This window comes from Prunus dulcis, chromosome 4, assembly GCF_902201215.1.
Source record: "Prunus dulcis chromosome 4, ALMONDv2, whole genome shotgun sequence".
Taxonomy (NCBI): domain Eukaryota; kingdom Viridiplantae; phylum Streptophyta; class Magnoliopsida; order Rosales; family Rosaceae; genus Prunus; species Prunus dulcis.
Window position 1 is genome coordinate 23,358,929 of NC_047653.1, and position 12,356 is coordinate 23,371,284.

At 37.4% G+C, this 12,356-nt stretch overlaps 1 long non-coding RNA gene and 1 pseudogene across 1 annotated transcript; one reads left to right on the plus strand and one right to left on the minus strand.

Moving 5' to 3' along the window:
• Positions 1-5,022: 5,022 nt before the first annotated feature.
• LOC117625636 lies at positions 5,023-8,591 on the minus strand (annotated as a pseudogene).
• A 1,543-nt stretch (positions 8,592-10,134) lies between these two features.
• LOC117626365 lies at positions 10,135-11,262 on the plus strand. The gene is made up of 3 exons (XR_004585549.1): positions 10,135-10,297; positions 10,400-10,463; positions 10,900-11,262. It is a non-coding gene; the product is annotated as an uncharacterized LOC117626365 (long non-coding RNA).
• Positions 11,263-12,356: the final 1,094 nt, after the last annotated feature.

A 12,356-nucleotide genomic window follows, 5' to 3' on the forward strand; every position in this document is an offset into this window, starting at 1 on the left:
CATGCAGCATAAAATTGCTGCCCTTCAGGCCAATCATACATGGACCCTCGTGCCTTTGCCGTTGCATAAACGTCCCATTGGATGTAAAGGAGTTTACAAAATTAAGCTCAAACTTGATGGCACTCTCGAGCGGTACAAAGCACGCCTCGTTGCCAAAGGTTACAGTCAAGTTGAAGGTGTTGATTACCGTGAAACTTTTGCTCCGGTGGCTAAGTTAACCACAGTTCGCATGCTCTTAGTGTGGCTGCTGTGCAAGGTTGGCACCTCCATCAACTGGATGTGAACAATGCTTTTTTAAATGGTGATCTCGAAGAGGATGTATACATGACCTTGCCTCCTGGTTTCGGACGAAAGGGGGAGACTCGAGTATGAAAATTAAATAAATCTCTCTACGGTTTAAAGCAAGCTTCGAGACAATGGTTCATCAAGTTGTCCAATTCCCTCAAGGCTGCTGGATTTCATCAATCATGGTCTGACTATTCATTATTCGTCCGAAGTCGTCATGGTAACTTCATTGCTTTACTAGTCTATGTTGATGATGTGATACTAACGGAATAATCTGCATGAAATTGAAGAAACCAAGCAATTTCTATCTCAACGTTTCAAATTGAAAGACTTGGGGCAACTTAAATATTTCTTGGGAATAAAAGTTGCACGATCAAAGCATGGAATTACCCTATGTCAACGAAAATATGCACTAGAAATATTGGATGATGCTGGGTTTCTAGGAGTTAAGCCTTCACGGTTTCCTGTGGATCAAAATTTGTCTCTCACACAAATGGAAGGAAAGGTGTTGAATGATCCTTAATCATATAGACGGCTTGTGGGCAGGTAAATATAATTGACAATAACAAGGCCTGACTTGGCTTATGACGTTCACATGCTAAGTCAATTCATGGAGAAACCTCGGCAACCACATCTTGAGGCTGCACACTAGGTCCGCAAGTACATTAAACAAGCACCTGCACAAGGAATTTTTCTCCCTTCCACGGGTTCACTGCAATTACAAGCATTTTGTGATGCCGATTGGGCTAGATGTAGAGATACTAGATGGTCGATAACGGGGTACTGTGTTTTGCTTGGTCAAGCACCTATTTCCTTGAAAACTAAGAAACAAACAACTATATCCCGTTCTAGTGCAGAGGCTGAATACCGTTCTATGGCCACCACATGTTGTGAAATCATATGGCTGAAGAATATTCTAAAGGATCTAGGAGTGAAACATCCACAACCAGCCAACCTATTTTGTGATCATCAAGCGGCATTACACATCGCTTCCAATCATGTTTTCCATGAACGAACGAAGCACATAAATATTGATTGTCATCTAGTATGAGAGAAGATTTAAGAAGGAATGATACGCACAGCTTACATAAGGACAAGTGATCAACCAGCTGATATATTCACCAAGCCGTTGAGTTCAACGTAGTTTGAAGTCTTACTTAGCAAGTTGGGTGTCATTAACATACACTCCAACTTGAGGGGGAGTGTTAAAGAAGATATCTCCATTAATTAGTCAATATTGTAAATTGATATTGTAGTTATTTGCTTCCTTATTTAGTCTCTGATCAAGCCTTGGTTATAGGCGATAGTTTAGGATACTATTGACTGAATCATTGTATAAAGCTGTAAACCTAGTTGTGGAATAATATATCAAAAATTATAATCCCATTCTATGCTTCTCATCATATCTTGTTCAGAATTTTCTGTTTTTGTCAAAGGATGAGGATTCACAGTTGAAGGCTATAGACTTTGGCTTGTCAGATTTTGTCAAACTAGGTTGGTCATCAAAGGTATGTTATCATTCATCACTTTACACTTGATCCCTATAATTTGAGCCATTTTCCATTTTCTCCATATACTGTTAGTTTTTACAATTTCAGCTTGTAGTTTGCTAATCTTAAGTCAAGGCTAACTAATAAACTCATACAATATGAGAAAATCTCTACATTTGTGGTTTGAGAGGGCCTAGGATCCTTTAATAGTTTCAGGAGCACCAAAGGAAATCAGTTATTACTTCTTGGATGCTGTAATAAAATAACTGCTTTTTATTGATGTTGAATCCAAGGCTTTGAACATACCTGGTATAAAGTTATAAACCTTAAACCATTCCATGTTTGCAGTTTGACAAGTGGTCATCTTTTGACACAACTCCACTTTATGCTCTTCTTCATGAATCCATATATTGTTAGGTAATTGCTTTAATCCATATACTGTCAGGCTTTGAAAACTATCATGAACTGGCAGTATATAAGTTATCTTTGTTGATCCAATTCGAGATGTAGACCTGCATTGTTGTGTGCATGCATGCATGGTAGAATGAGTAGTAGAAAAAAAGTTCATAAAGGCAACCCCATTTTTCTGGTATAAGAATATATCCAATAGAATTGGCATTTAGCCTTTTCAATTCTTTTCAGAACTTTAGGGTTTGCTGTATAAACACCCAACATAGATTTTCCCTTTGTTTCCCTTTAAGAGACTAAGGAACACGGGCTTTGACACTGGTCATACTATGCCCGCACCTGATACTGCTCCCAATTGCTCATTCCATGCCTTTTTTTTAGAATATACCAAGATGGTGTGCCTGCTTATTGTTCTCTAATTAGTTAAATAACAATATGAATATACAGAGGATTTACTAACATTTGTGTATGTTTTTGAGTTTTGATATTGCTGGTTGATGCCATCACTGTCATATAATATTTTGAAATACCATTTAAGCTTTAGTTAAGTGAAATTTTACATAGATTTTGCATTGTAGTTCATAAACTACATTGCAGTTTTGGTAATTACAATTGAATTTTTGCTCTTTCTTTGGCCTTCAACCTCACCAATTTGAAGAGTAGAGACTACCCAAATGAGGAATTGGGTGGGCAAAAGAAGAGTAGAACTACCCAAGAGCAAGGGAACTCAAAATTGGACTTTCGGAAACTGCATTGCAGTTTTCATTTAATTACAATTGGATTTTTGCTCTTTCTTTGGCCTTCAACCTCGCCAATTTGAAGTTTTGCCAAACAGTTCATGCTATTAACTATATAATATACGAAGTAGAAACCATTATGATAATAGGATTTCTGTTTAAAAAGTTAAAGATCATGGTTGCCCAAATTTAAGAATCTTTAGGTCATATCTTGGGCTAATTTTGTGAATCTTCTCTGCAACATAGTCTCTATATTTTTCTTGGTTGGACTCTGCTAAACTAGTGAACTTTGCATATATTGGGCACCATTCAGACTATGATATGATGTGGGGTTGCTTAGTGGCTGTTAATGTGCTTGTTTCTATTTGATTACTTTGGTTGTTGGTTTCCCAACTGATTTTTTGAATTATGATTTTTATGTGTGCATTAGTTACAAGTTGAACTAAGATAGGCGGTGGAAGAGACAACAAAGATGAGTCTAATGACAAAGGGCTATTTTCACAATTTGCTGGATATGCAACTTTCTCATTGAATCACGGTTTTTACTTAGTATATAATTGATGCTATTGAATTACTGTTTTTTAGCTGCAACTTCTTATTATAAAGCTCACTCACTTACTATGCATTTGTCTTGATTTGGATATGGTTGATGTCATCACTGTCATATAATATTTTGCAATACCATTTAAGCGTTAGTTCAGTAAAATTTTATATAGGTTCTGCATTGCAGTTTCGCACAAACTACATTGCAGTTTTGGTAATTACAATTGGATTTTTGCTCTTTCCTTGGCCTTCAGCCTCACCAATTTGAAGAGTATAGGCTACCCAGATTAGGAATTGGGTGGGCAAGAGAAGAGTAGAACTACCCAAGAGCAAGAGAACTCAAAATTGGACTTTTGGAAATTGCATTGCAGTTTTCATTTAATTACAATTGGATTTTTGACCTCACCAATTTGAAGAGTAGAGGCTACCCAAATGAGGAATTGGGTGGGAAAGAGAATACCTAAGAGCAAGGGAACTCAAAATTGGACATTTGGAAACTGGAAACCGCATTGCAGTTTTCATTTAATTACAATTGTTTTTGTAGCTATTTTCGTTTTTGTTTTTTTAACATAATTATATATACATTGTATTTTTGTTGCAGTTTCTATTTTTATTTGCAATTTTTGTACGAATAAGTGTTGAAATGATTTTTTTTTAAAACCATTGATTGTTTATATAAATATTGTATAACTAAATAAATATTACAAAATCAAGTTTGGTGTAGTGATTTGTGAGTGAGTCCATTCAATGACACAAATATTTTTTTTAAAGATGAATAAAGGGCAACGGAGTTAGTCCCACGGTGGCTAGCCGGCGGCGGAAGTCCAATGGTGTTGGCCGGTGGTGGTGTTGGCAGGTGGCCGGCGGAGCGTGGTTGGCTAGATATGGACATGTGGCATAGTATGCTTGCCTTAGAATGAGTAGCATTGTGTGTAATTTTGATATTTTTTAATGATATTTTTGTAAAATTAGGTACTACATTTGGTCTTTGGCCTTATGCTATTAGATGAAATTGTATTCTTATCTTCTAAATTAGTAAACTATATTGTGTTTTAAAACTAAAGCTCCCTTGAATTTATATGGGAATTGGAATGTTAATGGTAGATATATATATATATATATATATATATATATATATATATATATATATGCAAGCATGGCTTTATGCAAACTTCATTTGTTAAATTAAACTTTGATGGTCATTGGTCAGTTTGAGATGTTTGTGAAGCTACTTTTGGTTAAACATTCTTTGCTTGCTGGTACAAAGAGTATTGGCCTTACCAGAGTTTTGATGGTTCAAAGGCAAGCTCTAAATGACGGTCTGCTGGATCGATATTTCAAAGTCTCGATTGAAGGCGACTCTAAGCTTCTCATTGGCTGCATCTCTGTTCATGTTCTATACCATGGAGATTTTTGATGTGGTGAGTTCATCATATACATAAAATCGGAAAGGAAACATCATTAGATTCAATTGTACCGGTGTAGTTACAGCAACAATGGAGGAACATATAACAGAACAAATTCGATTACCACTATAATCCTAAGAAGATCAAGTGTTTTTAGACAGACTTAAGACGAGATGCAGTAGTAATCTTCTTCACACAAAAGAGTAGCATAAGTTTGAAGCTTTTGTCAAAGAAGAACGTCCCTAATGGAGCGCAACGCAATGCAGCATCACTGATGCCCTTTGGGTCTCTTGAGGATTCTGCAGAACACTCAATTCCAGTTCTAAATATCAAACTCAAAAACTCCTCCAATTTTTGTGCAGTTGCCCTGCGTTGCTTGGGAGTGTCCTTGATGCCTCCTTGAAGAAATAATACCGCATCTGCAATCTCTACAGGAAGAGTCATCTTCACAAAATTATGAAGGTTCAAGCCATCAGTGAACATGTAGTTAGTGGGTTTCTTCCCAGTAAACATCTCTAACAAGAGAATGCCAAAGCTGTACACATCTCCATACGTTGACACCTCACTTCCCATTCCATACTTTACAATTCAAAAATCAGATATCGTTACTGTAATTGCAAACAGTAGAGCTTTCTTAGAAGCAAGTAAGAGTAACATTTCAACCATTAGCTTTCCATGATGCGGAAGTTTAACAAGATATGTGTACAAAGAAAATCCCAGAGAATTGGAAAACTCCAATAATGTGAGTGGAAAAGTGAATGCAGAATCGATTCTTTTTGTTATATGTATTGCCACATGTGACAATCTAATTAGCAGTAATTTTTCCAGGTAGGGTAAAAGGAGAACGCAAACTGTTTGAAAAATGGAGATAATTTACCTGGTGCAGCATAGCCAACTGATCCTCTTATTCCAATGGAACTTATTTGATTTGCAGAAATGTTACTTGATAACTTTGAGAGAAATCTTGCTAGCCCAAAGTCAGCAACATGTCCAGTCAATTCATTGTCTAAAAGAACATTGTTTGGCTTGAGACCACAATGAACGATTGGAGTTCGCAATGATTATGAAGATAATCTAGTGCACAGGCAACATCAATGGCGATGTTCAGCCTCTGAAGAAGATTCATACTCTTGGATTCGTCTCTTACCTCTTTTGTTCTAGTAGGCAGATGCAACCACTCGTCTAAGTTCCCATTTTCCATGAACTCATAAACCAGAGCCTTGAAAATCAGCACTTGAACATGCAGTAATAATCTTGACGAGATTTCGATGCCTGATATTTCTCAATGCCTCAGACTCAACTATGAAACTCTTCAAAGCTCCCTGCCATAATAGGTTAAACACTTTTATGGCAACCAACTGAGCTCCACCATCATCAAGAACTCATCTGTACACAGATCCAAAACTACCCACACTAATCAAATTAGTCAAAGTGAACCCATCGGTAGCTTTTACAAGAGCGGCATATGGTACTTACAAAATTTTTTCAAAATTGCTTGGGGCGCTCTTTTCTTAGCTTCTTCCTTAATGGACATAGATATAGGAAAGACCACCAGGATGATTAACTCAAGGGTAGGGACTATACAGATTACTAATTTCAAGGCAATGGTCATCCTCCTTTTCTTGGACTCTTTGGATGGAAAGTTGCATTTGGGCAGGTGGAATCAACAATACTGCCGCAGAGCTTGCTGTTTCCAACAACCGAAGTTGCACTGGTATTTTTGAAGGCACGTCCCACAAGCAGCATGCCCTCAAAATCATTAAAAAAATATATTCAAATTCAGCAAACGTAAACCCTCCAAGTATTGTGGAATCTTGCCCGACAGATTGTTTCGAGAAAGATCCAAAACTTGAATTCCTCTTAATGTTTCAAAAGGCAAAAGAATGGTCCCTTGGAAGGAGTCGCCATGCAACTGGAGGACTTCTAAACTTTCACACTGGCCAAGATTTCTGGGAGTTCCCCAAATAACATGTTATCATAAAGGTCCAATGAACTTAGACCTTTTGTTGATGCTTAAAATGGCCCAGTCAATATTGAGTCCAACTTAGTGATAAGGTGTGTGGAGTCTTCAGCAGGGAAGAAGGCTAAGGCCTTTGGTAAGGAGGGGACCCGCAGAAGACAAAATGGGAGAAGCAATCGTTAAGCTTCGGACACCGGTGTGGTACCGGCCGAAGGCTCTCCGATGCTTAAGTCAGCTATAAGTGATAACTCTGGCAGAGTAACAGTAAAGGTGAGAAAGTAGTTACCCTTTTTACTCGGGTACTGTTCCCTATTTATAAGGGAGTGAAAGTGGGAGTTTTGCACAAAGTTTCGATGTGGGACTTTGTGCAAGTTGCTGTGGCGACGATATGTGTTCTAGGATTAGGTTCGGTAGCTTGGGAGCTTCGACAGTGGGGAGCTTCGGCAGGTGGCTGCTGCTTAGGAAGAGTGTCTTCCTTTGGCAGGGAAGAGGGCGTGTTTGCCCTAATGCTAGTTGTTTTGGTGCAAGACACGCTTGGTTGAATGTAGTGCAAACACCTTTCACATTTCCAACTTCCATGGGAACGGAACCAGTCAAGTGGTTTCGAGATAGATTCAAAACCACTGACAAGGATGAGAGACCCCAAACTTGTTGGGTTATTGAACCACTAAGCTTGTTTTGAGAAAGTTTGAACAGAAGTAGCTTTCGACATTGCTCCAAACTTGGAGGGATGCTGCCTTCGAGATCACTTCCCTGTAATTCGAGTATGGTTAACTATGTTAAATTCCCTACGGAGGATGGGATGTGCCCTGATAATTTGTTGTTCTCCAAACCCAACCTCCCTATTTTTTGAAGCCTCCCAATATCAGCAAGGATGTTTCCTGTAAATTGATTATAGTTCATAAATAGAATATTCAAGTTAACAAGATTGCCTATCCCATTTGGGATGCCTCCATGTATCTGATTGAAACTAACATCAATTCCAACAAGAGTGGTCGACAAGTTTCCTATAGATGTGGGCAATTTCCCTCCAAATTTGTTGTTACAAATATCAACCAACCCCAATTCTGTGGGGTTAGTCAAATCCGAGGAAGTTGAATTCACCCGCTTGCCCACTTCCAAGATAATTAATGCCAATGTTGAATTCCTAGAGACTATAGAGCTTCTGCAAAGAGGGAACTTGTCAAGTTAGGTTGTTTCCTGCAACAATAAATTGTTCCAAATTGGAGGCATTGGATACGGACACAGGAATGGATCCAGTTATGAATTGGTTGAGGCCAAGGTTGATAATTTGGAGATTGGGAAGAGTTTTGAACATGTCTAAGGGAAGACTCCCCTGGATTTGGTTTCCCCTCAAATCCAAAGCAGTAAGAGTAGAAATATTGAAAATGGAAGCAGGGACAGCACCAAACAACATATTTTCACCCACCAAAAACAAGTTTAAGCTTGTACTTTGGCCTAGAGACTCAGGGATACTTCCATTTAAGAAATTCTCAAGTGCAACAAAGGATACAAGAAATGAAAGGTTCCCAAATGAAGGAGGCATAGTACCTGTCAAAAAGCTCTTGTACAATCCAAGTTTTTCGAGCTTTGACAAGGACCCAAGAGTATTAGGAATTTTCCCTACTAGCTTGTTTCCACCGAGATGAATCTCTATGAGGTTGAAGCAACTGGATATATTGGCTGGAATTTCTCCACTCAATGAATTATTAGCCAGTATTAAACTCTGCAGCCTACGCATTTGGCCAATTTGTGGAGGCATTTCGTTAGTGAAGCTATTGTTGCTTAAAATTAGCTCCTTGAGGAAGCTTAGATTTCCTACATATGGTGATATGGACCCTGCCAATTGTTGAGAATGTAGGTGTAGCCCTGTGACCCTTTGATGCCGGCGACCACATGTGATGCCTTGCCATTGGCAAAAGTGAATGGATTCATTCCAAGAGCTCAAGACCGAGTTGGGTCGTGCTTGATTTGAGCTTTGATGGCTAGCAGTGAAACTCGTCCGTCTCATTCCCTCCCAGCCTCACCCTTGTGGGGTTCATGGCTAAGGAAAAACCTGATTGCATGGAACTCAAACAACATATCAGCAGCATAAAGAAAAGTGAGCATGCTAAGCTGGATTTGATGGAGAAAATCTGCATCTTATAATGATATTAGAGATTAAGAAAGAGAGATATGAGTTGAGATTACCTTAGCTCATTTCATGCATGACAACAAGTCTATGCAAGTGAAGGAGCCAATCCCGGTTCCTGGATGACCAAAGTCTTTCGCTTCCCACAATGGGGTGGGGGCTCACAAGTGAGACGTTATGCATGAAACAAACATAGGGACGTGGAATTTCAATTTATAAGCATTCGTCCATTGGCAGGAAAGAGAGAGGACTCAAAGTGACTTCAGGGTCCCTGGCTTTTTCTTTTTGTTAACATCTTTTTCTAAACTTTTTTTATTTACAGCCCAATACCTTTCAACATCAATTTCTTTTCTAAACGATAGTTTTCAATTTTCTTTTAATTGATCAAAATAGCACAAAAGAAATCTTTCAATTTTCGTTGAATTGGTCAAAATGGCACAAAGACGATCTTTGGACACTCCTATTAAAGGGAAATAGCTCAAAATACCACCCATTTTAAAATTTTTTGTGAAAATACCACCCCTCTCCTAAAATTTTAAAACTATCACCTATAAATACATTTTTATTGTTCACTCATTGCGCACACACCACTTTTTTCAGAATTTTTTGTCTCTCTCACCTCTCTTGTTCTCTCTCTGGCGCAGCTATATGTCTCTCTCTCTGCTCTCTCTCTCTCTCTCTCTCTCTCTCTCTCTCTCTCTCTCTCTCTCTCTCTCACGCAACTCTGTCTTGCTCTCTCTTTTGAATCGTGAACCCTTCCTTCAACCCCGTATTTTAAGTATGTCTTCTGAATAGGTGCTTGCAACCTTGAAGCTCTACTGGATCGGCGACCTTGAAAAGATAGGGTTGATGGTTATTTTCTTAATATCTGTGGGATTATGTGAAATAGGTTTTGTTTGATTGCTTGGGATTCTATTAAATTGGTTTTGGGTTTAATTGCTTTCGGTTAGGTTTTTGGAATCTTCATACTCATCCATCTATGTTTGACCAATTGCATTTAGATTGATCTGGATATGTGAATCTGGAAACTTGGGATTTTCCATTTGATGTAGTGGATGCTGTTGTGTTCAGTCGTATTGTTGTTATGTTACTATTATATTGCTGTTATATTGTGGTTATATTGCCTTCTTATTGCTTGGTTATTGTCGTTGTACTGTGGTAATGAAATGTTGTTTTCTCATGGTTAGAAATGGAGACAATTGTTATTCTGGTTCGCTACAATGGAAAATGGGTAACCTCAAAGAAGATGTGCAAATACGAAGGGGGTGACTCAAAAGACTTAATAGTTCCACTGACCATCACATTTGCTAAACTATTGGATCGTATGCATCAGATTGGTAATACAAATTTGGTATTTTCCCAAATTTCCAATTTTATATGCAGTGCTTTGTATTTGTTTTTCGGCTGTATCACGTTTCTATATTTTCGTTGTTCTTCAGATTTTGTCATTTTCAATCTTTCTGTGATTTGAGTATATTCAGAAATTGGGCATTTCCCAGTAAGGTAATTTTTCGATTTTCCAATTTTCCAATTTTGTTTTCTATGTTTTTAAAATTTCCAAAAATTGCTTAGTTACAAAATCCATTTTTGGCCTGAAATCCAATTTTATTGCTATTTTTGTAATGCTCTAATGCTCTAAATTATAGCCAAGGAGTAAATGATGTACATTTCAATCCAATCAATTTAATGAACCAACTACATACCCAATTTCATCATATATAGACATTCAACTAACTCCTTGAACACAATATAAAATAGACAAGTTCCTATACATAATTGAAGCATAGGCAGCTTCTTAATGTGAGGTTTAGGAAAGGTCATTATTCTGCACTTACTCAGAGACAAACATTCTCCAGTAAAGTTGACCATATTTTTGTTTACAAGTTTTCAATAAATACAATTGTGAGACTAAATGTAGCTTTGAAATTTGTTTTTGCAGACTGCAGTTGTCAATTGTCCCCAGCAGTAGTTAAAGATGTTGGACGTACGACCTCCAAACGAAGATGTCAGTTACCCAGGAGACCAGCCGTGGCATGTGTCGTTCCCATCTCCACCTCTGACTCCAATTGCCACCCTATTGCGTGTATCCCAGCGATAGTTATTGCTATCCTATTGCAAAATATTGCCCTCATATTGCCACTAGATTGTCTGTGTATTGCCCAAATATTGTGGTTCTATTGTATGTATATTGACTAGGGCTCGTCATTGGGTTTAGAGTTTAGGGCCTACTTTATTCGAAAACAAGAAGAAGAGGAGAAAGGAACAATGTGCCTTTCAAAAAGAGGCACTTAGCTACATCATAATTACACCATAAGACATTGTAAGAAATAATTATTAAAAATTATAAGTGCGAAAAAATTATTTAGAAAAAAAGGAAGATATGAATAAATATGCAAATGCTTGGTGATGGGTTGAAGAAAAGCATGATTGTATTTGGTGGTATGATTATGTTTGGTGATATGATATGTTGTTCGGCTTAATCTTCATATATGTAATTGTTGTATTAATAAGTGACACAAATTAATCTCATATTAACTAGTAATGGGTCAAGATGAGTAAATGAAATGAAACAAAACAAGAAACCCAAAATAAACACAAACAGGAATTTCCAACACCCTTTTATTGCCAATATATCGCCACTGTATCACCAGTTTATTGCATTTTATGCAGAAATGAATTATGCACTTCCTCTGTTTTCTACCCATTGTGCAAATTTTGTGTTGTGTATATGATTGGATTGAGCACAAAAAAATGAACAAAACTACACGTCGCTTCAAACAAGCTGTCATACCTCCATAAAGAGCAAGTATGCTTATATATCAAGCAGTATGAAATAGTTGAACTTCACAATCTAAATAATAAGTGTCGACACTATTCTTAACAACTAAAATGAGTTATTAAAAACAGCAACTTTAATTCTCGCAAGTGCATGAACTGTTTATAGTATAGCTTATGTAAATACTATGGTATCTAGGTGCAGCATGCATGATTCTCATAAGGCATGTAATTGTGCATGGTATCTACACGACACGTGATCTCTAATATGCAACATAAGCATGGTATCTACTTAGAATAAAGCATACAAGAGTCATTAAGCTCCATGAGAATATGATAATTACACAAGTCCTAGAACATAGTATTTGTCTTAGTCAACCTATTGTTATTAACCCCTTGAATGATTCTTAGGCCATTCATGTGTTGCTTGTGAAAGGAGAGTATAATTGGTGAATCTAAACCCCTTTCCAACCTGTGCTAGATGCATAAAATTCTAGTTAGCTACTCCAAGAAAAAATACATTAAGCACATAATAAACTGGAGATTAACAACTTGATAATGAAAGCAAGGAAATCAATTAACTATAAAATCATCCATAACATTGAATATTCATGACTAGGG